Below are 27,845 nucleotides of genomic sequence, written 5' to 3'. Positions count from 1 at the left end.
GAATATCTAAGCAATCTCCCGAGGATATTAACCAAAATACCGAGATGCTTTGCTTACCCAGCTGCTTCGATATGTGATGTCTGGATATTTGTCATGTAGTTTATGTGTTATATCTTAAAAGAAGAACGAAATTAACTCTGCAAATCATACCGCAAATGGTCTGGAGCCGGCGTCGAACGGTGAAAAGTCGAGTTGTGAGCGCGTTTAAGCCTCAGATGTGGGTGTGATTCAGTGTGAAGGGTCGACAGCAGCATGTACCCCTGTGGGAATGCCACACACACACACACACACACACACACACACACACACACACACACACACACACACACACACACACACACACACACACACACACACAACCATTACTGGCACCACAAGGACAAAAATCACACAGATGAAAATAGCAGATTCGGCATAAACATCTCCATTCTCGCCTCTATATTCCTAGCCATCAAATTGATATGCATTAAAATAAGGCAGAGTGCTTCTCTGCCCGTCTGTTTTGATTGCCAAATTTATTTGCTGAATCATTTTGATTACTGTGAGCGCCCGGCATGGAAACCAAGAAAAACAGCCACGTGCCGTATTAACGCGAAAGCAAAGTGGCCATGGTAATGTTATGGCGTTCCTATGTATAGAATCGCATGCATTATGAATCCTATGACAGGGTCACGTCAGTCACAGGCAAGCTGGAGAAAGGTCATAAAATAAAGCATCACACGTTCTTGAATTATATTCAGCTCTCTTTTTCAGTCATACTGCAATTCCATCCCTATACAAATACTGAATGATTTGCTCTTTTGTATATAAATAAAAGGACAAGAGGAAGTAGTTCTAACGCCTCCAACTCCCATTCACTTACATGATTCTTCAACTGCTTTTATGTCACACAAATAGATTTTTATTAAACAGATTACTTTTAATGTTTTGTATGAAGATCAAATCCAAACAATCATGGAATCATTTATTTTTTTGCTACTTTTCAAGGTCTATAGGTTTTCTTTTTTGTCCCAGCAATATACAAATAAAATCCATCATAAAAATATCATCATAGTTTTAAATGTGCAAAAATAAAAACAAGAATTTTTTTTTAAAAGGATGTACATTTCTTTTACACAGTTAATATTGACATGTTTTTGAAGCACTCTTTGCTTACATTCATACAACACATTTTACAGTTAACTGATAATTCTTCATATTTGAAAGCCGAAAACCGATATATATCGTCCGATAAATCTAAATCCAAATTTGTATATAATTTTTGAGGGCTGGATTACAGAAACAAGTCTCACCATTAAATTCATGTCCCAAGCGCACAATTATAATGATGCTCTCATTATAATTTTATATGGCAGACTTGAACTGCACAAATGTAACTTTTTAAAGGCATTCCAATCATATTTCAAGCAATTCAAAACCATCATGGCGACATCATACACAATGGAAACAATCCAAAAAAAATTCCTGCAATTTGAGTACATGCAATTTACTCCTTAGACCTCCCTAACACACAAACTTTATGCCTTCTTTGATTTTATGTTGGTTAAGTTAGTGAAATATTAGGTTTTATACTCGGTCACAATAGTGACCGGTGGGAAACAGCATAGTCAGAATTCATACAAATTCTTCAATTAGACCTATTTACACGTTTAAAACTTAAAATTACAACAACATATCCAACATATAAGAATGAGATATGATTAGAATTTACTTCAAAATTATTTCTATTGTTCATGATACTCAATTTAAAAAAAGGGATTTGGGTATGAAAATGGCAACCCATTGAAATAAATACAAAAATCTAGGTAACGTTCATCTTCACTGAATTGGCGTGTCCGGCCAAAGAGAGGGGAAGAGGTGACCAACAAAACTTGGAAAGATCTAGGCACTTAAAAGTAGTTATTACTCCTAAATATTTAAAATTATGAAGAGCAACTTTAAACATAGAAGCACTAATTGATAAATCGGAAATTGGGAAGTTTATATATCTCATAGATATAGATAGACAGATAGAAGTATAGATAGACAGACAGAGAGACAAACAGACAGACAGAAGTATAGACAGACAGACAGATAGACAGACTGACAGAAGTATAGACAGACAGACAGAAGTATAGATAGAAAGACAGACAGACAGAAGTATAGATAGACAGACTGACAGAAGTAGACAGACAGACAGACAGACAGACAGACAGACAGACAGACAGACAGACAGACAGACAGACAGACAGAAGTATACAGATAGACAGACTGACAGACAGACAGACAGAAGTATAGATAGACAGACAGACAGACAGACAGACAGACAGACAGACAGACAGACAGACAGACAGACAGAAGTATAGATAGACAGACTGACAGAAGTATAGATAGACAGACAGACAGACAGACAGAAGTATAGATAGACAGACAGATAGACAGAAGTATAGAAAGATAGACAGATAGACAGACTGACAGAAGTATAGATAGACAGACAGCCAGACAGACAGACATACAGAAGTATAGAAAGATAGACAGATAGACAGAAGTATGTATAGATAGACAGACATAAGTATAGATAGACAGACATAAGTATAGACGGACGGACGGACGGACGGACGGACGGACGGACGGACGGACGGACGGACGGACGGACGGACGGACGGACGGACAGACAGACAGACAGACAGACAGACAGACAGACAGACAGACAGACAGACAGACAGACAGACAGACAGACAGACAGATAGATAGATAGATAGATAGATAGATAGATAGATAGATAGATAGATAGATAGTTACTTAGAAAATGTTCCTGTTATTTCTGCGCTTTCATGTTGTCATTGTGTTAAGATGGCAGTACCAAGAAATAAGTGTTTAGTCACATGACCAAACTAACCAACAATGTTAGACCTGCCCAGAACTCATATAGACATCTTAAATGTGTATTATAAATGAAGATTTGCTTCATAATAGTTGCTTTTTAATACCACACTAAAATATGCAAGGAAAATGTACGGTCACAATTGTGACCGGTGGGATTAAACAGGTATATCAGGCAAATGTTCTTATTCTGACGATAACTATAAAATCAAAAATGAACATATTGGCCGATATTAATATGGTCATATGTCTCTAAAACACATCATACTTTCAAACATAAAAATAGTAAAATAATAAATATGTAATGCTTTATACAAATTAATACAGTTGTTTTATCATTTCAATTACAAACTATTTCACCACCAATGTTTTTTTTTTCTCCATTCAAAAGTTAATGCACTTCTTTTCCAAGGAGATACAGATAAAAAAGATAGGAAAGATAAAAAACGTAAATATTATTTACAACCCGAATATTTTTTATTGTGTATCATTTCCAATCAAGCAGCAATTGCAAACAAGTATGCAGAAATTGTGCAAATTTGTGTAAAAGAGGTACATAAAATGCTGCATAAAATAAGCCTTAGCAGTTGGCCATTTTATTCCAAAACATTTTAAGAAGTAATTTCCATCACAACATAAAATACACTTAAAGTAATGTCTGCCTGAAAGTGACTGAGTGTAATTCAAAGCCCTGGTATACTCACAGCAAAGTTATTTTGCAACATTATACTGTCAACGAACATCCCAATGCCATCCACGCTGCTGGCGTTTAGATTAATATGTGCTGCGTGTAGGGCTGTCAAAGTTGCTCAAAAATAACAATCGAATATTCCCTCTAAAACAAACACGAATTCGAACATCTGGGCGCGCATTTTGTGAATGACGCACATCTCTCTCTCTCTCTCTCTCTCTCTCTCTCTCTCTCTCTCTCTCTCTCTCTCTCTCTCTCTCTCTCTCTCTCGCCCTCACTGCAGATAACGGTTTAAAGGTCCCGTTCTTCGCGATTCCATCTTTCAAACTTTAGTTAGTGTGTAATGTTGCTGTTAGAGCATAAACAATACCTGTAAAATTATAAAGCTCAAAAACCACAAGAACACACAAAATAGGGGGCGTGGTCTTGTTGCTCTCCCACGTGGAGAAGAGCGCGCATTCAGCACTTGCATCTCCCCGTTATGGTAAGAGGCGGGACCTTTCCGGGCAAAGTGTGCTAAGTTGCTGTCCAATCACAACACGGGAAGTGCTGGCCCAATCAGAACTCGTTACGTGTTTCTAAAGGAGGGACTTCATAGAACAAGGAAATCATCAGGCCGTTTTTAGGACGGAGGAAACAGCGCTGTACAGATAAGTCAATTGTGTGAAAAATACTGTGTTTTTTTACACGCGAAACATAAACTCATGTTATATTGCACACTGTAAACATAATCAAAGCTTCGAAAACACGCAAAGAACGGGACCTTTAAATGAACAAACTTTGAGTGCTGATCAAGAGTTTTGTGCAAGCAATTTAAGGTCGCCAGACTCGCGACTCTTGTCCCAAATATAGCAGGCTTCATTCAGTGATTGAAACCCTCAGGCGCGCGCTCACTCGCAAAGCACAGCCACACCTCTACTACCGTGGCGGGGGACTTTTTTCCGCTTTTTTTTTTATTTATTTTTTTAATTTGAATATTAGTTTTCACCTTCGAAATTCATTTTTTTAAAACTATTCGAATATATATTCAAATTTAGAATATTCGTTGACAGCCCTAGCTGCGTGCATTCCTCTCATTACCAAAATAAACACACAATAAAAATGATAGCAGTGAGAAACCCATGGTTAAAGGGTTAGTTCCTTCAAAAAATGAAAATTCTATCATTAATTACACACCCTCATGTCGTTCCAAACTTTTCATCTTCGGGACAGAAATTAAGATTTTTTGATGAAATCCGAGAGCTTTCTGACCCCCACATAGACAGCAACAGAACAACTATATTCAAGGCCCAGAATGGTTGTAAAGGCCGTTAAAATAGTCAATGTGACTCCAGTGGTTCAAACGTACTGTTTTGAAGTGACGAGAATACTTTTTGTGCGCAAATCTTTTTTAATAATGAACGACTTTATTCAACAATCTCTTCTCTGCCCTGTTACAGTCTCCTATTTGACAGTCTCCACCATCTCTGCAATTCACCAGCATGTTGACAGATGAGGTAATTGAAATTTCACTGGTATGATGGTTTGATTATGCAGTATATTTGAGACTATAGATTATGGCCCGCCCCAAATGGCACCCTAAACACTCATGGTTGGTCTTCCTACGAGTCCGCACTTTCGTGAGGTAACACCACTTGGACTGTCGGGAAGTTGCATCTGTGTAGGCTCGAAAAAGTGTGCATCAAGGAGACATATCGACTGCAGAGCATGCTACAGAGACATAAAATGGGACACCCTATGGTCAAGACCAAAAGTCTTTCGAAGAGGCTTTCGGAAGCATGCGCAAACATTTGATTTTCCCGGTAAAAACGTCCCAAATTCTTCACAATAAAATCAGTCTACAGGCTTTCAAAGACAACCTAGGAAGTCAGGGTAGGTCTTGCTTATTATGTTTTGTTTACAAGCTGTTCACACATTGGCAAAAATTCTTACATATAGCCGGTTTAAGACATGGCAGAAATTCCATTTGTTGATTCAGAAAAAGGACAAAAATGACTAAATCTAGTCATACCATTAATAGACTAATTAAATAAACATAACTTATTTTAATAGAGTTTCCAAAGTGTCCAAGGAGGTAAAATTGCTAAATAAACGCCTGTCTGAAGACCAGCAGTTTTATGTCTGTGACCCAAAGACCCGCTCTCCTTCTGCCTCATCTATAGGGAGTCTAAAGCATGTCCCATTGAGCTTATGACCAACACTGTTAAGGCACGTAGGGAAAGAGTCACTCTGTGATTTCACTTGCTCTCTCTCGTTCTTTCTCTATCTCTCTCGCTCTGTTCTTCTCTCACCAGTTGGCTCTGCTGTGTCAAGGTCCATGTGGAATGGTCAGAATCTCTCTATCTCTAATTCCTTCCATCAGATGCAGAAGTGAGCGAGCATGAAGAGATCAAAGATGATGGAGAGAGAGAGAGAAGGCGAGGCTCTGAGAGAGGGCTAATGAAGGCTGGATTGACAGTGCACAGGCACCTTAAAGGCCGTGATCTCTGCATGGAGCTCACGCTGAAGAACCAGAGGGTCACTATACAGATATATTAGATTTCTATAGACATATAGAGTCCCTTAACATCATCTGTAACAGACTTTCATGATGAAAATGGAAACTTTGTTTTTATTCCATCTTTAATCACTGACCATTGCCCATACATAAGTTTGGGGTCGGTAGGATTTTTTCATGTTTTTGAAATTCTCTTATGCTCATCAAGGCTTCTTTTATTTGACCAGTACAATAAAAAATAGCAATAATGTGAAATCTTATTACAATTTGAAATAACTGTAATAATCTATTTTAAAATGTAATTTACTGTGATGGCAAAGCTATATTTCCAGCAGTCACTGACACGGCACTGACACCAAATTTCAGACTGTATGTGTGTGTATAAACAGATTTTAAAGCAAGCAAGCATTCATTCATTTTTTTTTTCTATGCAAACATTTCATTTTCTCTCAGTTTCTACCCCATGATCAATTAATAATGCCTGAGGGTTGTAGTATGCTGTTTATTCCACAGTATTTTGTCCTCATTAATGATTTTGGTTGCTAGTTCATTAATAATTTTGACTGAGGTGATTCTTCAAGGCAATCAATACCTTGATCATACCTGACTTCAGCTTTTCCTTCAAAACTTCAGCCTTGCCTTCAAAAACACTTCGAGCGAGGTCATCCATACCCCAACCACTGTCCCAGAACCAACAACATCCTGGAGCCAATGAAAGAGCCAATGCAACTTATAAAGGAGAATATTATCAAGAATTCACAAAATGTCAGCTCATATGCATTTTAATTATCAATATTAAAATACAGAAAGGGATGTTAGCTTAACTGAAGCAGGATGGTGTTATTAGTAATATTTCTAAACCATTTTGGTTTGCATATTATAGGATTGTACAAATGGAGCTATTTGCTTTCGACATTAATATTCTCAATTACCCATCAAGCTGTTTTCCACTGGCTTGACCTCAACCAACATTCCAAATAAATTGCAGCAAAATGGTGGTTACAGATTCATAGGAATGTAAATTAAATAAAGGAATCCCTGTTTGGCACTATCATTTTCAAAAAATCTTCATTTCACAGACACCTCAAGAATAGCACTGACATGATACATGGCTGTGCATTGAGGGAGTCTATGGAAAACATTTCCTTCAACACATTAGAGGCCTATTAAGGGTTGCGCATACATATATTTTGGTGATGTGTTGCCTTCAGTAAAACCTAACATTCAATACATGTTAAGAAACCACTCATAAATCCATTCTTTTGGTCAAGACCCTGGAAAACTTTAATAGTCTGGTCAGGCCACGCGCTGCTTGGTGTAGTCTTTTACACAGCAGCACTTTCTAATCTCTTCAGATCCGACTTGCGAGAACATAAATTACAGATTGAAAATAAATAAAAACATGGAAGCATATCTATTATGTCCTAAAGCAAACGTGGGTTTGATATATAGTAGACCGTTCATGAATAGTACAGATGAGACACTTAAGGCAAGACAAAAGCATAATAGATCGTGGCAAGAGTTGAATCAATAGACCTTATAAACGAAACGAGACTCCCACAAGATATTTTAACGGAGCCATCAGAGGAGGAGGGAAACAAATGAGCCACTAACGGAAGAGGCCATGGACCCGTGTCACAGAGCGGCCATTATTAAGATCCGCCAGTGGAAAGATGGAAAGGTGGAACGAAAAAGAGACACGAGCTGTCATACCGAAGAGACTTCCAAGACGTTCTCGGCAGAAGCTTGCGCGGGTGCTGAGACGAGGAGTTGCATGTTTATAGATTTCTTTTATCTTCTCTCTCCTGCTATAATCTCCCCGAGGATATCAGAGGGGAGCATCATCTCTACCAGCAACGCGGCACCCAAATCCTGCCAGACAGCCTGGGCTTTGTAGGTGGCTCTCCCCTTCATCCATGGCCTTTGTCACATACACACACCCGCCCTTTCGCTGAGCCCCCTACACGGCCGAGCCGCGAGCCGCGGCTCCCGGCTTTCAGCTCTCTCCCTGAAGTTAGCTTCAGCTACTTGATCCGGCCTCGTGTTCTTCACAGGCCTCGACATTTGCCGGGGCCTATTATCCTGGCGGGGGCCTTATCATATTCTCCCATCAGAAGCTGCAGGAGATGGCAAGAGATGGAAGTGCTTTAGACTCCCCCGTGGTCTCCACCCGTGTCACCCTTCCCTCCCCCCTGCTAAGGTGCTCCCCGCTGGCCTCTCTCTTCCTGGAGATCTCTCCAGACGCTCCAATCGCACCTTCCCTCTCATCCTCCGGCTCTCCAGATCTTTTTAAACGGCTCCACCATCTGTGGAGGCTAACCCCACAAAGGCGGGTCCATGATTAGGTTGTCAGGATTTATTAAGTTAAGAAGTAGCAAAGTTTCTCCTGACGACCTCTGAACTCTTTCTCGGGAGCCCCTTCCACCCGCTTGGTTGCCATTTCTGGCCCTGACCCAGGACCGCACACACCCAACGCTAATGAATTTGGCACAATTCATCAAAACCTGGCAGATTTAATCAAACCGACATGAGGGATGAAGACTCTTGCGTTATTTCACACACACTTTGCTTGCGTTTGAATTAGGGTAGGCCTAAGAGGAAACCAATAACACACTTGGAGACAATAAGTAAAATAAAAACATAGCCTTAAGGAACATTCATACCAAGGATAACTAACTGCAATGAGTTACAATAATTCTATGAGAATAGGGAAGGCCACACCACAACTATAACATCAATGGCACAAAGGAATTGTGTCATTGGAATACCAATGAAATCATTTTCAGAAGAAAAATTCCAGCTGATGAATGATTAAAACATTCAATCAGAATCCACCCGCCTTTAAAAGGCTTGACCATTTAAAGTGGCAGATGACAAAACTGCAGCACACAGTTAGAACGAACAGACCGCTATCGTCTGTTGGTGTGGGCGCTAATATAGTTATTATCATGCTTGGTGTGATTGGGATTATGAGCTATAATTCTGAAGAAAAACATGCACTAGTACCGACGTGGACACTGTGAAATATTCTGGACACAATAATACTGTTCATACAGCAAAGCAAAGCAAATCTTTACGTTTAATGACAGAGCGCTGCGCCGTGGTAAATCCAATGCATTTGGTATTGATTTTTCCAACCATCTGTATTCCTCATATCTTCAGTGTTCATTATGTCACGTTAGACATTACTACCCCCCCCCCACACACACACACCCCACCCTTCCCCGAGAGGGTCTTAGTGAGCTCTCCCCCCTCTCCTTTCTTGGCTGTTGGAGACGGTGATATCTGCTGATCGCTCAGACACCTGCCTCGCCGACTCTGTGATCTCTGCCCTTCATTTCATACTGGGGATATAATTTACTGCCAATTAGTGCCAGATGTTTGGACACTAATCACAGCAGGAAAAAAAGTATATATTTATATCTCATGATCATGCACGCTTTGAGGGAGGTGATGTGTGAGCACATACATTTTATATAAATGCATTTTGTCTTACTGCACTGGCAGATTTTTCATTTTAAAGCGATAGTTTGTTCAAAAATGAGAAATGTCAGTGGGTTTTTTGTCCTTACAATGAAAGTAAGTGGGGTCCAGTGTTGCTTCGTTTTAGATCCATCTTACTTTCATTTTATAAGCATCATGCACTTTATTCACACAACCTCAAAAAATAATTCAATATTATAAAATATTGATTTGATATTTGATTTTTCAATGATTTGTCTACCGACTGATAACATCAGATATTTCCAAAGGAAAGTTTGTTCAAATTTTGTTAACTTTTGAGGGCAATTTTGCCCCCAAATTACAGCCAAGAAAACCACTATAGGTGCTTTATGAGGTGCAGTCTCTCATTATCAGAGTATAAGAGCGCATGTCAGAAAATCCATGACAGTACATACTTCATATCTTCTGTTTATTCAGTGCTTCTCACCATGTGAATTATTGAAGGAACTAGTAAATGAGTGTGCAGACTGGAAACATGACCTCCAAGACCAGTAGTCCACCACAAACCAGCACTAGTACACCACTAAAGAAGAGTAAAAATAAATTAATTACCATTTAAAACCACATATATTCAGCAAATCTGTTAAGCAAATGTGCTCTTTTCATAGTCCAATGCAAGTGTAATAATAACACTTTTTGCCTTTTCTTTTTTCAAATTCTTTTACTATGTTCCTTGACCAAATCTTTAATTGTATTTTTTGTAAAAGGGATACATTCAATTGATCAAAATCGACACTATATATATATATATATATATATATATATATATATATATATATATATATATATATATATATATATATATATATATATATATATATATATATATATATATATATATATATATATATATATATATATACACACATATATATATATATATATATATATATATATATATATATACACATATATATATATATATATATATATATATATATATATATATACATATACATGCATACATACTGTATGCAATTCTTTTAAACTTTCTATTCATCAAAGAATCCAGAAAAATGTATCAGTTAAGTTTCCACAAAAATAAGCAGCAAAACTTCAACATTGATAATAAGAAATGTTACTTGAGCACAAATCAGCATATTATGATTTCTTAAGGATCATGTGACACTGAAGACTGAATTCATGGATTTTGAAAATGTAGCTTTGTCAACACTGGAATACATGCAATTTTAAAATGAATTAAAATAGAAAACAATTATGTTAAATTGTAATAATATTTCTCAATGTTACTGTTTTTACTGTATTTTTGAACAAATAAATGCAGCCTTGGTGAACATAAATAAAAACATAGAAGCATAGAAAAAATAAATAATCTTAACGACCCGAATCGTAATCTTAAAGCAGCCACAGACTATTCAGAAACATGACTTATCCAATATAGTAATAATTACCCCGCAAAAGCACATCATAGAAAAATACATCTAAAATCTATAAAGCAAATAGCAACAGTAAGGCAAAATTTGATGAAGTTAACATTCTGTTAATCAAAAGATTAGTAGAGGTCATAAAACAACAATATTTAAATGTTAAAGTATGCTTTTTGAGATTACAAAGCCCACATGGCTTATTTACAGATCCTAAACAAACTAATCTTCTGAAACAACCACTGAAATTGAGCATCCCAATAACAGTAACGATGAAAACTGTTCATTAAAAATAAATGACATGATAGCAAATGCAGTCGCATTTAATTACAAATATTGTATTATCTGCACCAAACTGGGGGCTGGATTAGACTCAGATGAAGATGGAGATAGGCAGTTGTCTTTGAGAGTATGACAGGGGAGTGACTGAGCTTCTTATTAAAGGCGAAGGGGTTTAAGAAAGATGAACGAATGAGCCCTTACTGAAAAAAAGAGCAGGTGCACTTGATCTCACCACATACACCTTACAAATGAATGAGAAAGCCATCCACTTTCAAAGCCACCCTTATTTCATGTTTGTGTTTGCCTAATCTATCGTGATGGAGGGAACATTAGCATAGAAACTAGCATTGGTTAAGGCAGGACGGAGGTTTGGATTGAGTCTCATAACTCCCCACATGTAAAAGCCCTTGTCACTACGACAGGGATGAGATCTATTTTCTATCCCAATTAAACTGCAAGACCGGGATGGGAAATGTCCTCTGGAAAAGAAAAAAAGGGGAAGATGAGGAAAAGCACAAGAGAAAAGTGAGAGAACAAGCTCCTATATTTAAAAAAATGTTGAAAAGTCGTGGACAACAATCTCAGCTGTGCTGGCAGCCGCCGTCCACTGCGCAGTGAGATTGATGTGCTCAATCGCGAGATTTATCCCGTAATGTTTGCAATAAGATTCCAGAGCCAAAGCCCAGTTGGCCGCATCGGGCTGCCCAGAAAAAGGCAGCCTGGTCTGCCAGGGTAATTTGTCCTGATGTAGTAAATAACAGGGTATAATGAAAATACCCCTGATGTATTCAGGAGCCCTGATTGATGCGGGATGAAGGAGGCCTGTGGAGGAGAACTCCCTATCTCCACATTTACATACTCAGACCCTCTACACAGCCACCCTGACAGCTGCTGCCAGTGCTCCACACAATTTTAAAGCAGTTATGAATTACCGCTGACCCTCCCTGCCCCCACTCACTAGTGCGGGAGACGCAGGCATATTGAAAGTCATCAGTCTGTGGCAGTCATTCTTTTTAGCATGATGTGGTGGGCTTGGGGGCCGCAGAGAGGAGGGTGGGATTGGTTTCAAGCACACGCAAAAAAAAAAGGGGGGGGGGGGGTGGATGCGGGTTACAACAACAAAATCCTCCTAGTGAACTGGTAGGATATTTGCGAGCCTTCTAAATGAGAAAAACCGCCCTGCTTCTATTTTCTATTGTTTATCTTTCGGGGGATATTTAATATTCAGCATATGGAAGCTTATTTTTGCCAAAACACAACTGTGACACTTTTTGCTTTGATTCTTGAGTGTACATCTCGTAATTCACACTTTATTCCCTCAGCATTCCGAATCTCGCAATTTGGACATTTTTCCGAATTTTTAGTTTACACTTAATGCCCCAAAAAATTAGACATCTAACATGAACATACACTGTAAAAAAATTGTTGGTTTAACTTAAAGTAAGTAACTTGTTTGCCTTAAAATTTTGAGTTTATTGAAAGTAAAAATTTGAGTACAATGAAGGAAATCGATTTAATAAATAGAAACTCAAAATATTATTGTATCTGAACCACATAAAAAATGTGATAGCACAATTTGGCATGTTTCACTGCGTCATCACAAATTAAACACACACAATTACCAATATGCTTATAAAATGTTTTAATAATATTAATAAAGGTTGTCGATTCTCAAAAATGCTCATCGTATTAACACATTTTTTTAATTTCAATGAACTCTGGCAATTGGGGGGAGCTAGTATAATACAATATACTTTCATATCAGCAAGAGGAAAGGAATTCCCAAAGGAATCCTCCGCTTCCAGGCTGACTTCTGCATGCTGTACTGCTGTTGCTGTATCAATTAAGAAGCTCAAGACCAGTATTCACATTTTCAAACATACATTCACCATTATATTTGCTCAAAGGCATTCAGGTACATATTTTGTTAATGGTTCCTTACAATTATGTTTAATTGTGTGTATTTGCTGCCCTAAAAGAAATCTCGGATAAAATATCAAAAGGCGACGTCTGAGATAAAAGGTTTTCCACTCACCCAAACGCAAAAGGCTGCACATTTATGGTTTGGCTATAAAAAAATTAAGGCAAGGAATATTTTCAGCTTTTTTTCCAATCAACACCACTATTTGACACTGACTGAAAATGTATGTAAAGTTAAGGATGGTTAGGCTCTCTAATCAGGCCTATTCATTACAGCTCTGGCTTTCAGAACACTGGCCAGGCTTTTTATTAGCCACGGTGGCAAGGCGATGCGAGAGGAGAAGACGACAATGAAAGGTTACAGTGATGAAAGCTTGAATGCTCCTCACTCATGTATCCTTTCGACATCTCCTCAATAATTAACCGTGGGGGTGAAGGGTGTGGGGGTGAAGGGTTTTCACTTTTGGCCTTTTTAGACCTTTGAAATGCATATCAAACACAGGCCTGCTTCCATTCCTGACAATGTTGTTTTTTTTTCCTGCACTTGTGTGTTCATAACTCTTCCAACCAAGAGTGAATTTGTGGAAACAGATATTAAGCAAACATGAAGTACAAGTAATATTTACCATTGATAAGTAAATAAAACTGTTACTGATTGGCGACTTTATAAGGTTTCAACTGTAAAATAGTCTGACTCTCAGTTATGTTTTCAGATACAGTTCTGATTTGGTGTGCTTCCTTGCCTATAATGTACATTGTGACTAAAATAATCTGTCATTGTGAAGTGACCTTTCTCCATATTTTATCCAGATACAATTATTTTGAGATATTTTAAGCACACAATGTTTGGCAAGATGAATAACAACGTTAATTTCTTCAGTCGTCTTTCTTCAATCTAATGGAAATGAACCTCAACACCACTTCCACCCCATCCGAGCATGAGAATTAGTAAATATTCTTTGCTACCATTCTATATTTGATTCGAACAGCGCCAGAGTAAGGCGGAGGGCGGCGGACACAGAGATTGAAAATGGAGAATGACACCACAGGAGGAAGTCGGCATCTGCAGTCTGCATGCTTCTCGGGGTTCAGTCCAAGACAATCATGTAATGTATCATTCATATTGCTGCAATGCTGCTGCTGCAGCCCTCATTTTCTCAGTTGCGGCTGTCCGCGAATGAGAATCCAGCAAACGCTCGCCGTCGTCATGTTCCCCCCATCATTCAACCCACAGTGCTCTTCTTCAATCTGTCACCCAGAGAAATGCTCTGCAACACACATACGCATACACACACCAAACGAAATCCAATGGCAAATACAGATTTACACAAAAACAATGCTCCTGCTATGAATGGAAATCAATATTAACGGTCAACAAGTACTCCGAAAATTGAAGAAATTTTTTTTTATTTAACCTTGTAACCTCTTATTTAACCTTGAAAACTGAATGATGTAATTTTCAACAACATCACAGTTAATCTTCTAATTAAGTCATTTTTGGCACAGAATTAAAAATAAAAATGAAGAACAACAGAAAAGCACATTTATTTGTCCTCTCGCTTGCCTACTGAATAGAGCGTCCAATTCTGCCTCGACCTAAATGGGCAAAATGATCCTTCATTTTAAACCTAATCAGCGGAGACCATTAAAAGGCAGGGGCGAGATATTTCTTAAGCTATGGCTGATTATCATTCTGAATGAAGGACTTGTTTGGCACCGTCCCAGAGGGGCAGGAGTCATTCTTCAAGGTGACGCACCTCACTGGAGGAATACACTCGCAATTTGCAATTGAAAGGAGTCAAATATACACGGCCATCCTCGGTCTGCCCGGATGGAAGCAGTCCATGTATATTCACAAGCATCCAGATGGACTCTTCCCTTTATCTGGGGAGGCTAAACATGGACATGGATGGCTGACTTTCTGTTTGCAGCTTTAATAAGACAGGGAAATTATCGATAGCAAAAGTACATAAAGGGAGGCCGAGATGAATTAACTCAAAAGGAATGAATAACAGGGCCCTCCCTAAGTGGCCCACAGGTCTGAAAGAAAGGCCACGCTTGCACGTGAAATTAACGAGACGGTAGAAATCTCATTTTGGAGGGTGAATCTGATAGATGTTCCAAACTTCCACAGAGTTCAAGGTTAGAGGCGAGAACTTCTGACAACAATTTGAATGAGGAAATCCTATTCTAGTCTACGCACAGGCTCTGCCTGGAAGAAACTGGCAAACCATACAGTAATCACCTTATCCATCATGGTAATCCTACATACACAAGAGGCTTTGGGCTGGGAGATTCTTCTCCTCCCTTTTTATAAGAAACATGAAGTCATATTCTCTCCGTAGCTCAGGTATTCAGAATCCCTCAGTCTATTTTGCGTTTGAGAGCTATGCCGACCCTCATGTGTGTGAGGTTAATGTCATTAGCTGTAAGGTAAGCAAACCAAACACATTTTATTACTTAACCAAGCATTTAACAAGTTATTTAACAAGCATTAGCAATGACAATGCAGGCAAAGCAGAGGAATCTGATTCTGAAAAAGGAATCTATCCAACCTGAACCCTTTCACTCTTATCACTATGGCCAAATGAGCTTTGCGCGAGACAAGCTTTTCTCGCCGGATGCATCAGCAGAATTTAGCCAGGTTGTCAGGTCCGGTGCACCCAGGTGGGTCACCTTGCAGTGCATGCTGGTATTCCCCAACATGGATAATCACGCTCCTTAATGCCACTACAGGCTTAGAAACAGCTCTTTAGTTACGCTAAAACCACTACCACCAAAATGCACAAAAAGGCAACTGCTGACTGCTTGTAGTTTTAATCCATCAAATGTATTAGTAGGTGAGATTCTAATCAAGACATGTAAAATCAGAGAGAAATCTTTTATCAAAACCAGTCGAAGGGATATTTCACTCCAAAATTCAAGTTCGGTCATCATTTATTCACCTTCAAGTTGTTCTGTATGAAACCTGTATGGATTTATTTCTTCTGCTCAACACAAAGGATGATATTTTTTAGAATGTCGGTACCCATACATTTGATGGGCCCCATTGACTTCCATAGGCCTGGTATTATTTTTGTCCATACTATGAAAGTCTATGGGGACGACCACTTGTTTGCTGACCCATATTCTTCAAAATATCTTCTTTTGTGTTCAGCAGAAGACCGAAATTTGGGGGCGAGTTAATGATGATATAACTTTCAGCCAAAGTAAAGTATTTTTCTTTATTTTCAATGCAAACACAACTTATAATATTAATATTTCGAGATAATGACCAGCTGATTGTAAATGATCCAACATATGGATCATGGCCACTCACCAAATAAAGAGACAAGAAATATTGATTTGAGTTTAAATTCATTTTAGAATCTTTCCTGTAAATTATATTATCTCAAAGCTTCCACTAAGGAACACATTTTCTAATTCAACAAACAATTGGCCTAGCCAAAAAAAGACAAATATATTACAGTGCTATTAATACAAAAGTCGTCTTAGGATATTCACCACAATTGATGATGGCAGTTGCGTATAAAACAAGATAGAGCGAGTCTGCAGTGTGCAAAGATGAGCGGTCTTGACATACAGTGCTGCCCTGGGCAAAAATGTGTGAATATTAGGGCATTTTTGAACACTAATTGTCATGACTGACTAATCAGAATCAAATACACCAGAGAGTTGTGTAAGCAATGGATGCAGAATTGTATGCAATGGATGCAGCATTGAACACAAATTCACTGCTCGGCTACAAAAAAAAAAAAAAAAAATGTTGGAATAAAATAGGCAAATGCTTAACTCTTTCCCCACCAAACACAGGCATTCAATTTATTGAAAGTCTTTGGGATGTGCTGGAGTAAACTTTACAGAGTGCTTGACTTGTGAATTGTCAATTCAAGACTTGATGCACCTACTGATGGAAATTGTCACACTCCATCAATTAAGGAATGAAGAACTATTGCTAAACATATATCATGCTAGAAACATATAAACCCGATTCCAAAAAAGTTGGGACACTGTACAAATTGTAAATAAAAAAGAAATGCAATAATTTATAAATCTCATAAACTTATACTTTATTCACAATAGAATATAGATAACATAAAATGTTGAAAGTGTTGAAATGTCATGCCAAATATTGGCTCATTTTGGATTTCATTAGAGCTACACATTCCAAAAAATTTGGGACAGGTAGCAATAAGAGGCTGGAAAAGTAAAATGTGCATATAAGGAACAGCTGGAGGACCAATTTGCAAATTATTTGGTCAATTAGTAACATGGTTTGGTATAAAACGAGCCTCTCAGAGTGGCAGTGTCTCTCAGAAGTCAGGATGGGCAGAGGATCACCAATTCTCCCAATGTTGTGGCGAAAAATAGTGGAGCAATATCAGAAAGGAGTTTCTCAGAGAAAAATTGCAAAGAGTTTGAAGTTATCATCATCTACAGTGCATAATATCATCCAAAGATTCAGAGAATCTGGAACAATCTCTGTGCATAAGGGTGAAGGTTGGAAAACTACTTGATGCCCAAGTCCAGGCCCTTAGACGGGACTGCGTCACACACAGGAATGCTACTGTAATGGAAATCACAACATGGACTCAGGAATACTTCCAGAAAACATTGTCGGTGAACACAATCCACCGTGCCATTCGCCGTTGCCGGCTAAAACTATATAGGTCAAAAAAGAAGCCATATCAAAACATGACCCAGAAGCGCAGGCGTTTTCTCTGGGCCATCAATTCTGAAATGTATATCCAAATTCTAGAATAACATATGCTCCCATCCAGACGTTGTCTCTTTCAGGGAAGACCTTGCATTGTCCTACATGACAATGCCAGACAACATACTGCATCAATTACAACATTAGGGCTGCATAGAAGAAGGATCCGGGTACGGAAATGTCCAGTCTGCAGTCCAGATCTTTCACCCATAAAAAATATTTGCCGAATCATAAAGAGGAAGATTCGACAAAGACCTAAGACAGTTGAGCAACTAGAAGCCTGTATTAGACAAGAATGGGACAACATTCCTATTCCTAAACTTGAGCAACTTGTCTCCTCAGTCCCCAGACGTTTGCAGAATGTTATAAAAAGAAGATGGGATGCCACACAGGGGTAAACATGGCCTTGTCCCAACTTTGAGATGCGTTAATGCCATGAAATTTAAAACTTATTTTCCAATTAAAATATATATTTTTCAGTTGAAACATTTGATATGTCATATATGTTGTATTGTGAATAAAATATTTACATTTGAAACTTCCACACTAATGCATTTTGTTTGTATCCACAATTTGTACAGTGTCCCAACTTTTTTGGAATCAGGTTTGTTATAATCACTAAAATAACAATCCAAGACTCTTAGACATTTTCCTATTTAAAGGTCCCATGGCATGACATTTTTATTTTATGAGGTTTTTCAACATTGAGTTCCTCTAGCCTGAATATTGTCCCCAAATGGCTAGAAATTTTGATCGTTGTAAACCGAGTTCTGGCTGTCTTTCTCTGCCTTTGACAAAGTAGGAGCTCAGACGAGCAGATCTTGAATTCTCCTGTTATGACGTCATACCAGGAAAGGTTACCGCCCCTTCCTCTGCTTTGCCCGCCCAGAGAATTAGTAGAGAATGGATTCAGTTTATCAGTCACAATGTCAGCACAGGCTTTATATGAAAATAGTAAACTTTACTTTACTAATCAAAGGCTTTACTTTACTAATCACGTCGTTTCTGTTAGTAGCATGAAACAAATCTGTTATTTAAATGATTAAATTACAGGGAGCGATCAAAGAACACTCTTTATAATGTTCGGATCTGTCAATCACAAGTATATCTGCAGTGCACACTTGCCCAAACTGCCGTTTGAATCATGCTGCTCTAGTAATTATGCTCAACAGAAGCTCTTACTGTATTCATGTTGTGTGTTTGCTGTTAGCTGTGGTGAAAGCATTTTGTTAGAGAAATAACGTTTCAAAGTTCACTCGTGTTTATTCAGAGCTCTCAGATACAAACAAAATAAACTTGCGCTCTTAATTAACAACTCGGAACAATAACACTTCAGCAATCTTTCCCAAGCTCCGCCTCTCTCGACTGGCAGTGAGTGCTGCTGCTTGCGCCTCACTAAACCACGCCCCTTCCGCACGTAATCTCATTTAAAATGCAAAGATGTCAGCCAATCACGACAGTGGGTGTTTTTTCACTGAAGACTCACAGCAGACACGCCCCTTAAAACAGAGCATTCCAGCCAGAGGGTTAATATCAATATAGAAAAAAATGCCTTTTATTTCTAAATTATGACATTTGTTCATGTAAAAACCATACTAACAATATAATTACACCTCAGGAAACTTGAGGTTTTTTTAAAATCCATGCCATGGGACCTTTAAATCCATTTTTTGCACAGTGTATATCCAGATGCACCAATCCTTACTTCAGTGAATCAGCTACTAAAACAAAGTAGTGCGTAAAAATAAAACCCACAATAAAAGGGTGCAATTCATTCTTTGAGAATAAGTGAGTTTCTTTTCCAAGCAAAGAATGGAATTTTTACTGATGATATTTGCACATGACACCAAAAGAGATTATCTGGCAAGTGCCCATGATCATGCACACAATAAGAGTGCATTAAAACAAATTTAGTTTAAGATTAAGACAAACAGTGACCCCTCTGTGAACTGCAGAAAAGAAAATGGAATCACACAAATGCTTTCTAAAGAGTATTCCGCATTAATCCTTATATGGCCTTGCGTTCAGTGAGCTACAAGCGGACATGTTCCGCTCTACCCTTTTTACACGAAATAATCTCACACGAGAAAAAGCAACATACAAAATCAATAGGCAAAATGGGAAAATGCTTTTCTGGGTCACATTTGAATATATCTTTTGGAGCTATTGATTTGTTTTTTGAGTGACCCGGCTCGGACCATTCTTCGCAATTAACACGCATGGAAAATTAAATTCGGAGGGGGAACTATTACACATGTGGCCAGTTTTATTGGATAGATAAATGAGCTCGGGCTCTGATAAAGAAGGGCGGAGTTCACCATAAGTAAGATTTATAATCTGACTCCAAGAATCAAGTAAATTAATTTTGCTATATTAAACTCAACCTTTAACCCACTCCGTCTCTGATTACCATCCGTCCAGACTCGTGCACTTGAGGCCGGAGCAGACAAAGGACTTTGCGGCAAGGTGGGGGGAGGGGGTAAAAGCGATAGAAATAAAAAAAGAGAGATTGAGAGACTGATGATATTTCTTCAGCTCTGTGCTGCACATATCTCTCACCCCATACATGATTTTTCAATTATTTGAGCACGTGCAGACGTGCTGAGCAGAGTCAGGGAGCATGGAGCCTTACAGATGAGTAAAGCATTCTCACACATGCTGAGGCTCTCTGCTTTAAATATTCTACAGTGCCAAGTAGTATCATCCAATCTGCCGTCATAGCACACCTCTAAAACCTTCACTCTCTGGCTGGGCGCAATGTGCCGAATCCCAACAGAACATTCGTCATTTCACATCACAACTAAAACGATATTTCTCTCAGACCTCAGTGCCACAGCTGCACATACAGCGGGGTCCAAAAATTTGAGACCGCATTGGAGATCTGGGATTCAAGATCTAATTTAAACCTGGTAGCAGAAAGTTTCAAACAAACGACTTTGAAAGACATGCAGCATTTCTAGGTCACTAATCATGCAAGCAAATTGTGACATGAATTCACTAAAGGTCAGATGTTTTTGCTTCCATTGATGAACAAGAAGCGCTTCATTCTCAAGCAATGCCGGAAAACAGTATCATTAGATTTGACACAAACTGATGCAGCCGTGCTGCTGTATTAATATGTTAATTTGTAAATTGAAGTTCAAATATATAAAGTTCAAATAAAAGCACTTTCATTAGCGCTTTTAAAATGTGGAGCTTTACTGGTTGACTAACACATCCACACACACACATACATCAGCAGAATAAAGTGTTAGGTTACACAAAGATTCAAGCTTGCTCCGGTAAGGGCCTCTGAAGTTGACAAAGATGGAAAAGGTGCTTGAAATTCAGAGGATTTCCGAAACCTTAAAGCTTTCAATAATTCATCTTGTATCTGTAAAAAGGAAAGGGAGAAAGTGAAGAGAAGTAGAGGTAGACGGGGGTAGAAGCTTTCTGGGGTCCATACCAGAGACCTGCGAGGCTGTTACCTCCACTCCGTTAAGCAGAAACAGAGGCGGCAATAAATAGCCCTTTATTTGTTCCACTAGATTGTCCTAGCATTCAAGCTCAACTTAATCGCTGGCCAACCAGTAAACATCGCTGAGGCTTTAATTACAGAGGTGTACTCACACAAAGGAAGAATAAATGGATTACACTACACTTAGAAACGTAATCTTTAAATAGAAAACCGTTCACATTACTTAAAGTCAGTTTAAACAATACGACTATATGTTTTTAAAAATATTATTTGACCACAGGAAACTGGGGCTAGTTGTCACACTTTTTCATTGAATATTTCTCATTCTAGGTTTCCTTATGAAAGCTGATTTCTGCATAAGCACATACCTTAAAGTCTCCTAACAACATCTCATACGAAACCAAATAACGGAGAAAAAATACAAATATTGTAATTAATACATTTATAACATTTAAAAACATGTGAGAACTTGCCCCAACCTAGTTATGGGAATATGATCTTGTCCTGAGAACCCAGTTTAACCTTTCAGCTAAAAATCCACCATCATAACAGTTAACACTTGCCTGAATATGTCTGTGCGGTTTTATAGCACTGTAAAAGTACCTTTATTATAGTCATTTATACTGATTAGAATTCATTCTGCATCAATTATTCATTGCAGTGAAAAACAAAAAGTGCAAATGAACTCATTACTGCAGGATGTCACTTAACTTTAACCTAATTGTATGAATTTATTATTTAAAACAAAAGCAATTCATTATTTATTTATTTATTGGTTGAAATATTTTACAATGCATGATTACTTATTTACCCAAATGCTAAAAATATAAGACAGTTTTCTAATATTAGTTTGGAGGACACATACTATATACTCTTCAAAAATGCACAATATACTAATTAAAGATTGAAATAGTTAGAGAAAACACATTTGTAATTCTGCTAACAGTATGCATACTAATGTATATCTTCCACAAAACTGGTAAAAATCCCAGACAAATCTGGTGAGCCCTGCTTGGCCTGACCCCAAACAGCATTGGCAACGAGTCCAGGGACCGTGCCTTTGAAATCCACCAAAATATTGTCAACACGGCCACAATCGATAAGCATCACGCCACGCCACTCTCTGCAACCTTTTTGAAGTTGCTATTAATCTGAGGCGAGAATCAAAGCTCCTACTCACTTCTTATCTCATCCGCGTGCCCTTCTAGAATATTCATAAATGATTTTTGAAGCCTTTTGTAACTCATTGTAGGGAGACAAAAAAAAAGAAGAACGGACTCATCCTGGCCTTTAAGTGCAATAATTCCATTTCTTCTTTGCTATGTGCCCTGTCGATAGCATTCATAATTGATAGCTCTCTGGAGCGCCTCAGGACACATTAAGTTTTATTCCTCTCATTCGTCAATATATCTGACCAGGTAGATTTCATTATTGACGGCCGCCAGCCACATTGTGTTGTATAATTAAGATCAACTTCAAAACTTCAAACTCTTTTTCCTTTCGCCCCGCGCGCAGGTTCAACAGGAAGCGTTTGAAATGACCGCTTGGCGCTCTTAATTTAAACTGCTGTTTCATTCCTCTCGGTGGGTGTCTATTTTATTGCTAAAGGTCACCCTCATTTGTCCGAGCCAACAAAGGCAGCCCTTAAAGTTGCGGGTGCTTTTTGACAGACAGTGGTCCTCTGTAAGTGATGGCCTTAAGGACAGGCATGGCACTGAGACACACTCTCTCCACAGCGAGGGAAATAACAGATAACAAATCACACAAACCCACACTTCTCTTCCTGGCATGATTGACGACTTCACAGAGGGCACAACTTTTCAATGTCCTCAGATTAAAAACCCCTCAAACAAATGAGGACTAAAAATACTAGCCCAAGGCGCTGGGAGGGAGAGCAACCGCTTGCACATCTTTAAGAGAGAGAGAAAGCGAGAGGGTGGGGGGGTGATATGTGACATAAAGAAAGAATATATGTTAGCAAAAAACTTAGGGAGAAATATAACACTTCATCCCGATCACTCAGTCATTCCGATTAGAAATCTTCAAGATAATACTGTACGTGCACCCAAAATCTGATATAGCATTTATTGAAGCCGTTTGCCTGTTTTTTTTAATGCATTGCTAAACTGACCTTACGGTTTAAGATTCACATAAGGGAGGGAAATGATCTATAGCTGGTTATTAAAAAAGTTTGATTTTACTGGTATCACACGACCTTAGCGTATATGACCTCTATTTTCACAAATGGCACAGGTCTCTTTTTTTAATAGAGTCATGGTGAGCTATATATCCCTCAGTTGCTCTCATAAAGCAAAGCAAGCGGCTGACTAATACCTTCGCATTTGCGCCGTGCTTGGGTTTTCTACGCTCGCTCTCAAATGAATGATACCGCACATGCTTAAACACACAAAACAAACTCAAAACGGCCCTGTGCTTTATTTCCGACCCCAATTCATCGGCACAGAAGAAAACAAGCTCGTTTCTTTGGCATGTGTGACACAGAAAGCATCTTTTTTTATTTTTAAATGAATGACAAGCCGTCAGAAGACAGTTACTCTAGACTATGAAGCGTTTAACGCATTGATAATTCTTATAAATGATCACTAATGACTAGTACAAAGAAATATATCAGCGCAGGGAACAGGTCGTTAATGGTTACATTTTACACAGTTCACAAACAAACAGGGCAAATGTCATTCAAGCAGAAAATTGTATATATCACTGAATATGACAATTTCATTTGAGAGCATCAAAGTCCAGTAATCGAAAATGACAGAGGCAAACAAAGCATCAATCATGGCTGACCTTTTGGAGCTTTATTATCCTACTGGATGTTCAAGGAAACCTGAAGGCCTCCGTTACGCCAACCCAGCACAAAACAGTCACATCAAAGGCTGAATTTACTCTGAAAGAACATGACATGAAAAAGATTGGTTCATCAAATACAAACATACACTCGTGTGCTTTAATCAAAGACAGTTTTGTGTCAACTATTTTTTATATGTGGGATCTAAACATCTGAGACCACAAGAGAAATTCAGGGATGCACAACGTGCACCATATTGGTTATCATTCAGTATTTTGGTTGGCTGATATATTAGAATATTTAATTTCAACCTGTGCTTTCCCTTTAAGAGTGATTGTCAACAATTGATATCAAACTTGCAACACTGCAAAAGAATCATTTTCAACCTTTTATCATTTGTCAAATCAACTTAGATAATCTGGTTCCGATAACATTATATTTTGAGTTTCTATGTATGTAACCAATATCCTTTGTTGTATCAACTCAAATTTCTTATTTCAATGAGTAAATTTTTTTAAGGCAACCAGGTAACTTACTTACCAACAATTTATTTACAGTGAACGTGGAACAAACATTGTTTATATATATATATCGCCGTTCAAAAGTTTGGAGGCATTAAGGCTTTTTAATGTTTTTGAAAGTAGTCTCAATATCACCAAGGATACATTTATTTGATCAAAAATACAGTAAAAACAGTAATACTGTGAAGTAGTAAAATATAATTTATTCCCGTGATCAAAGCTGAATTTTCAGAACTAATTGCTCCTTCAGTGTCAGATGATCTTTCAGAAATCATTGTAATGTGTTGATTTGGAACTAAACAAACAGTTCTTATTATTTTTAATGTAAAACAGTTGTGAAGCTAAAAAATAGTTTTCATGATTCTTTGATGAATAGAAAGTTTAAAAGGACAACATTTATTATAAATATATTTTTTATTTAATAACTTAGAATGTATTCATTTCATAAATGTCTTTACTGTCTTTTTTGATCAATTTAATGTGCCTTTTCTAAATAAAAGTATTAATTATTATTTTTCCCCTTTAAATCTACTAAACGCTATCTTTTGAATGGCAGTATATCACGATTTCCCCCCAAAAAACAAAAAAATAAGCAGCTAAAACTGTTTTCAACGTCAATAAATTACATTTTAAAACGTATTACAGCAAAAAAAATGTATTGTAATAATATTTTACTGTACTTTTGAGTAATATTTGTTCCGTGTTGCAAATACGTGTGTGTGTGTGTGTGTGTGTGTGTGTGTGTGTGTGTGTGTGTGTGTGTGTGTGTGTGTGTGTGTGTGTGTGTGTGTGTTTAATTACATATATTTAAAACTGTTAAAGTCGATCTTCTAGAATGTACGCACATACTATATTAATAACTATAAACTGACCGACCCAAGATATAGAGTCTAGCATTTACATTCACACAGACAAACGCCGCACGCACATTCACATATTAGTGACAAACACACAGATAGTTCTGTCTATTGTCTGGTGTCAAACTCCAAGCAAAAGCATGTAGGGTTCAGAGAAAGTTGACTTTCCAAACGTGGGCTCATACTAGCGCGACACATATTTCTCTTTCATGAGCAAGCGGTTTACTGCCGTCTCCTTTTCTTCGCTTTGATTAAATGCCCAGTGCGGCGGTTATGGACGGTCTACAGGCAGCCCATCTGGACTTGTGTTTAATTTCATGTCAGGGTAGAACAGGAAGCACCTGTCTGAATGAAACCATTTCGGGGGAGCAAGAAAAAAAAAACACATTCATCCATCTGTGGTGGAAACATATGTCAGAGTTGTCACATTTAAAAGAATATCAACAAACACAGAAAATCTAAATTGCTTTGGAAAGGCCAGTCTTCAAAAATTAACACACATTTCGTTTAACCTAATGTTATCGCATCTGTCCGATTTGCGGCTGAATGAAATCCATTCTCACGGCCTCAGAGTCTGAAATCACAGTGAAATAAAACTTCCAGATGTTGGTTGCTCTACATTACCAAATTAAAGGATCTAATTCTGACTCCATCAGTCGCATGTAGGATATCTCTAACAACCACAGCTGTGTGTTACAAAAAACATCAAAAAAAGTCTAATAACCATCAAGCTGTTAAGCACATGTTGCTGTCCGTGATGACAAGTGTTCACATAAATGGAAGATTCACTAAAAACAAATCTGGTCATTATTTATGATTAATATTTAAGATAATCTTGCAAAGCTGATCATTGATGAGCTGCAATATCTATTACGAATCCATAACACTTTTGCAAACTACATGACCAAAAATAAATGGACACCTTCTTATAAAGATATGGTTTGGCCATTTTATCTACATTAATTACTAACAGTTGAATAAAATCAAGTATGCAGCATGCATATTACAAAAATTAGAATATGGGCTGCCTTTTTTTCTTATTTCAGAAAGAGAATGCACAAATAAATGCTTTAATCACTTTATAATAAGGTTCAATTAATTACTATTATTTAATGTATTAAAGGAACACGCCGACTTTTTGGGACTTCAGCTTATTCACCATATAAAACCATACATACATTCTCATCTCTCACATGCATGTCATAACTGTGTCTGACTCACCCGCCGCTAGCCTAGCTTAGCACAAAGACTGGAGGTAAACGGCTCCATCTAGCATACTGCTCAATAAGTGACAAAATAACACCAACATTTTCCTATTTACGTGTTGTGATGTGTATAGTTAAAACCGTGTACTAAGACTGAAGGAAAATGAAAAGTTGTGATTTTCTAGACTCATATGGCTCAATGATATTACGCAGTGCCTGAAAATAGGCTAACTTCTGTCAACATAACGTGACAACCTGCTTGCACAAAGAACTTGCTGGGGACTATTTTCAGGTGCTGCATAATATCATCCCATGAGTTCCTTGAAAAGGGTATGTATGGACTTATCTAACTCTGGGGGATACGCTGAATAAGCTGAAGTCCCAAAAAGTCGCCGTGTTCCTTTAAGTAACACAAGATAACAATGAACAACCATTTTGCTTTTATTTTTATCAAAGAAATTAATAATTTCTTTGATAAAATTATTTTATCAAATTTTAAACTTTCTATTACTCAAAGAATCTTGAAAACATGATAAATGGTTTCCACAAAAATAGATTCCAACAAATGATTCCAACGTTGATAATAAGAAATGTTTCTTGAGCAGCAAACAGCATATTAGAATGATTTCTGAAGGATCATTTGACACTGAAGGAGTAATGGCTGCTGACAGATTTCTTTAAAATATGTATATTCAAATAGAAAAGAGTTATTTTAAATTATAATATTTTAAAATATAACAGTTTTCACTGTATTTTGCTCAAATAAATGCAGCCTTGGTAAGCATCTCTTGGCAACCCTAACATTTTGAATGGAAGAATATTGTTCATTGTCAGCATATGATGCATTTACTCATGTTTAAAATGAACCTTACTGTAAAGTCTAAAGGTTTTCTTTCGTTGACCTGTATCCCACAGAACACCTCTGAGATGAACTAGAGTCAACTGCAAGCCAGACCCCATCAGCCAACATCTCGGTCTCCATGTTCAAACATCCAGAGGAACGCCTGGAAGAGAAGAAAGCGTTATAGCAGGACCAGCTTACTATTAATTTGGAAATTGAATGTTAAATATAAACATAAGAATGTGATGTTTTTGTGTGTATATGCTGATTTTATGAAAAGAAAAAAAAGATACAAAAAACTCA

General features: G+C 37.8%; 2 long non-coding RNA genes across 2 annotated transcripts in view; one reads left to right on the top strand and one right to left on the bottom strand.

Annotated features, from left to right (window-relative positions):
* The window catches only part of LOC137063632 (uncharacterized), a 68,473-nt gene extending 40,628 nt beyond the window's left edge, over positions 1–27,845 (top strand). The window contains exon 3 of the long non-coding RNA XR_010901411.1: positions 27,617–27,845. This is a non-coding gene — a long non-coding RNA (uncharacterized lncRNA). The remainder of the gene's footprint in view (positions 1–27,616) is intronic.
* Positions 11–27,654, bottom strand: LOC137063633 (uncharacterized). The gene is made up of 3 exons (XR_010901412.1): positions 27,574–27,654; positions 24,118–24,217; positions 11–260 (listed from the first exon to the last, which is right to left on the bottom strand). It is a non-coding gene; the product is annotated as an uncharacterized lncRNA (long non-coding RNA).

Source organism: Pseudorasbora parva, chromosome 24, assembly GCF_024679245.1.
Source record: "Pseudorasbora parva isolate DD20220531a chromosome 24, ASM2467924v1, whole genome shotgun sequence".
NCBI classification, from domain to species: domain Eukaryota; kingdom Metazoa; phylum Chordata; class Actinopteri; order Cypriniformes; family Gobionidae; genus Pseudorasbora; species Pseudorasbora parva.
This window is presented reverse-complemented; position numbering and strand designations above follow the sequence as displayed.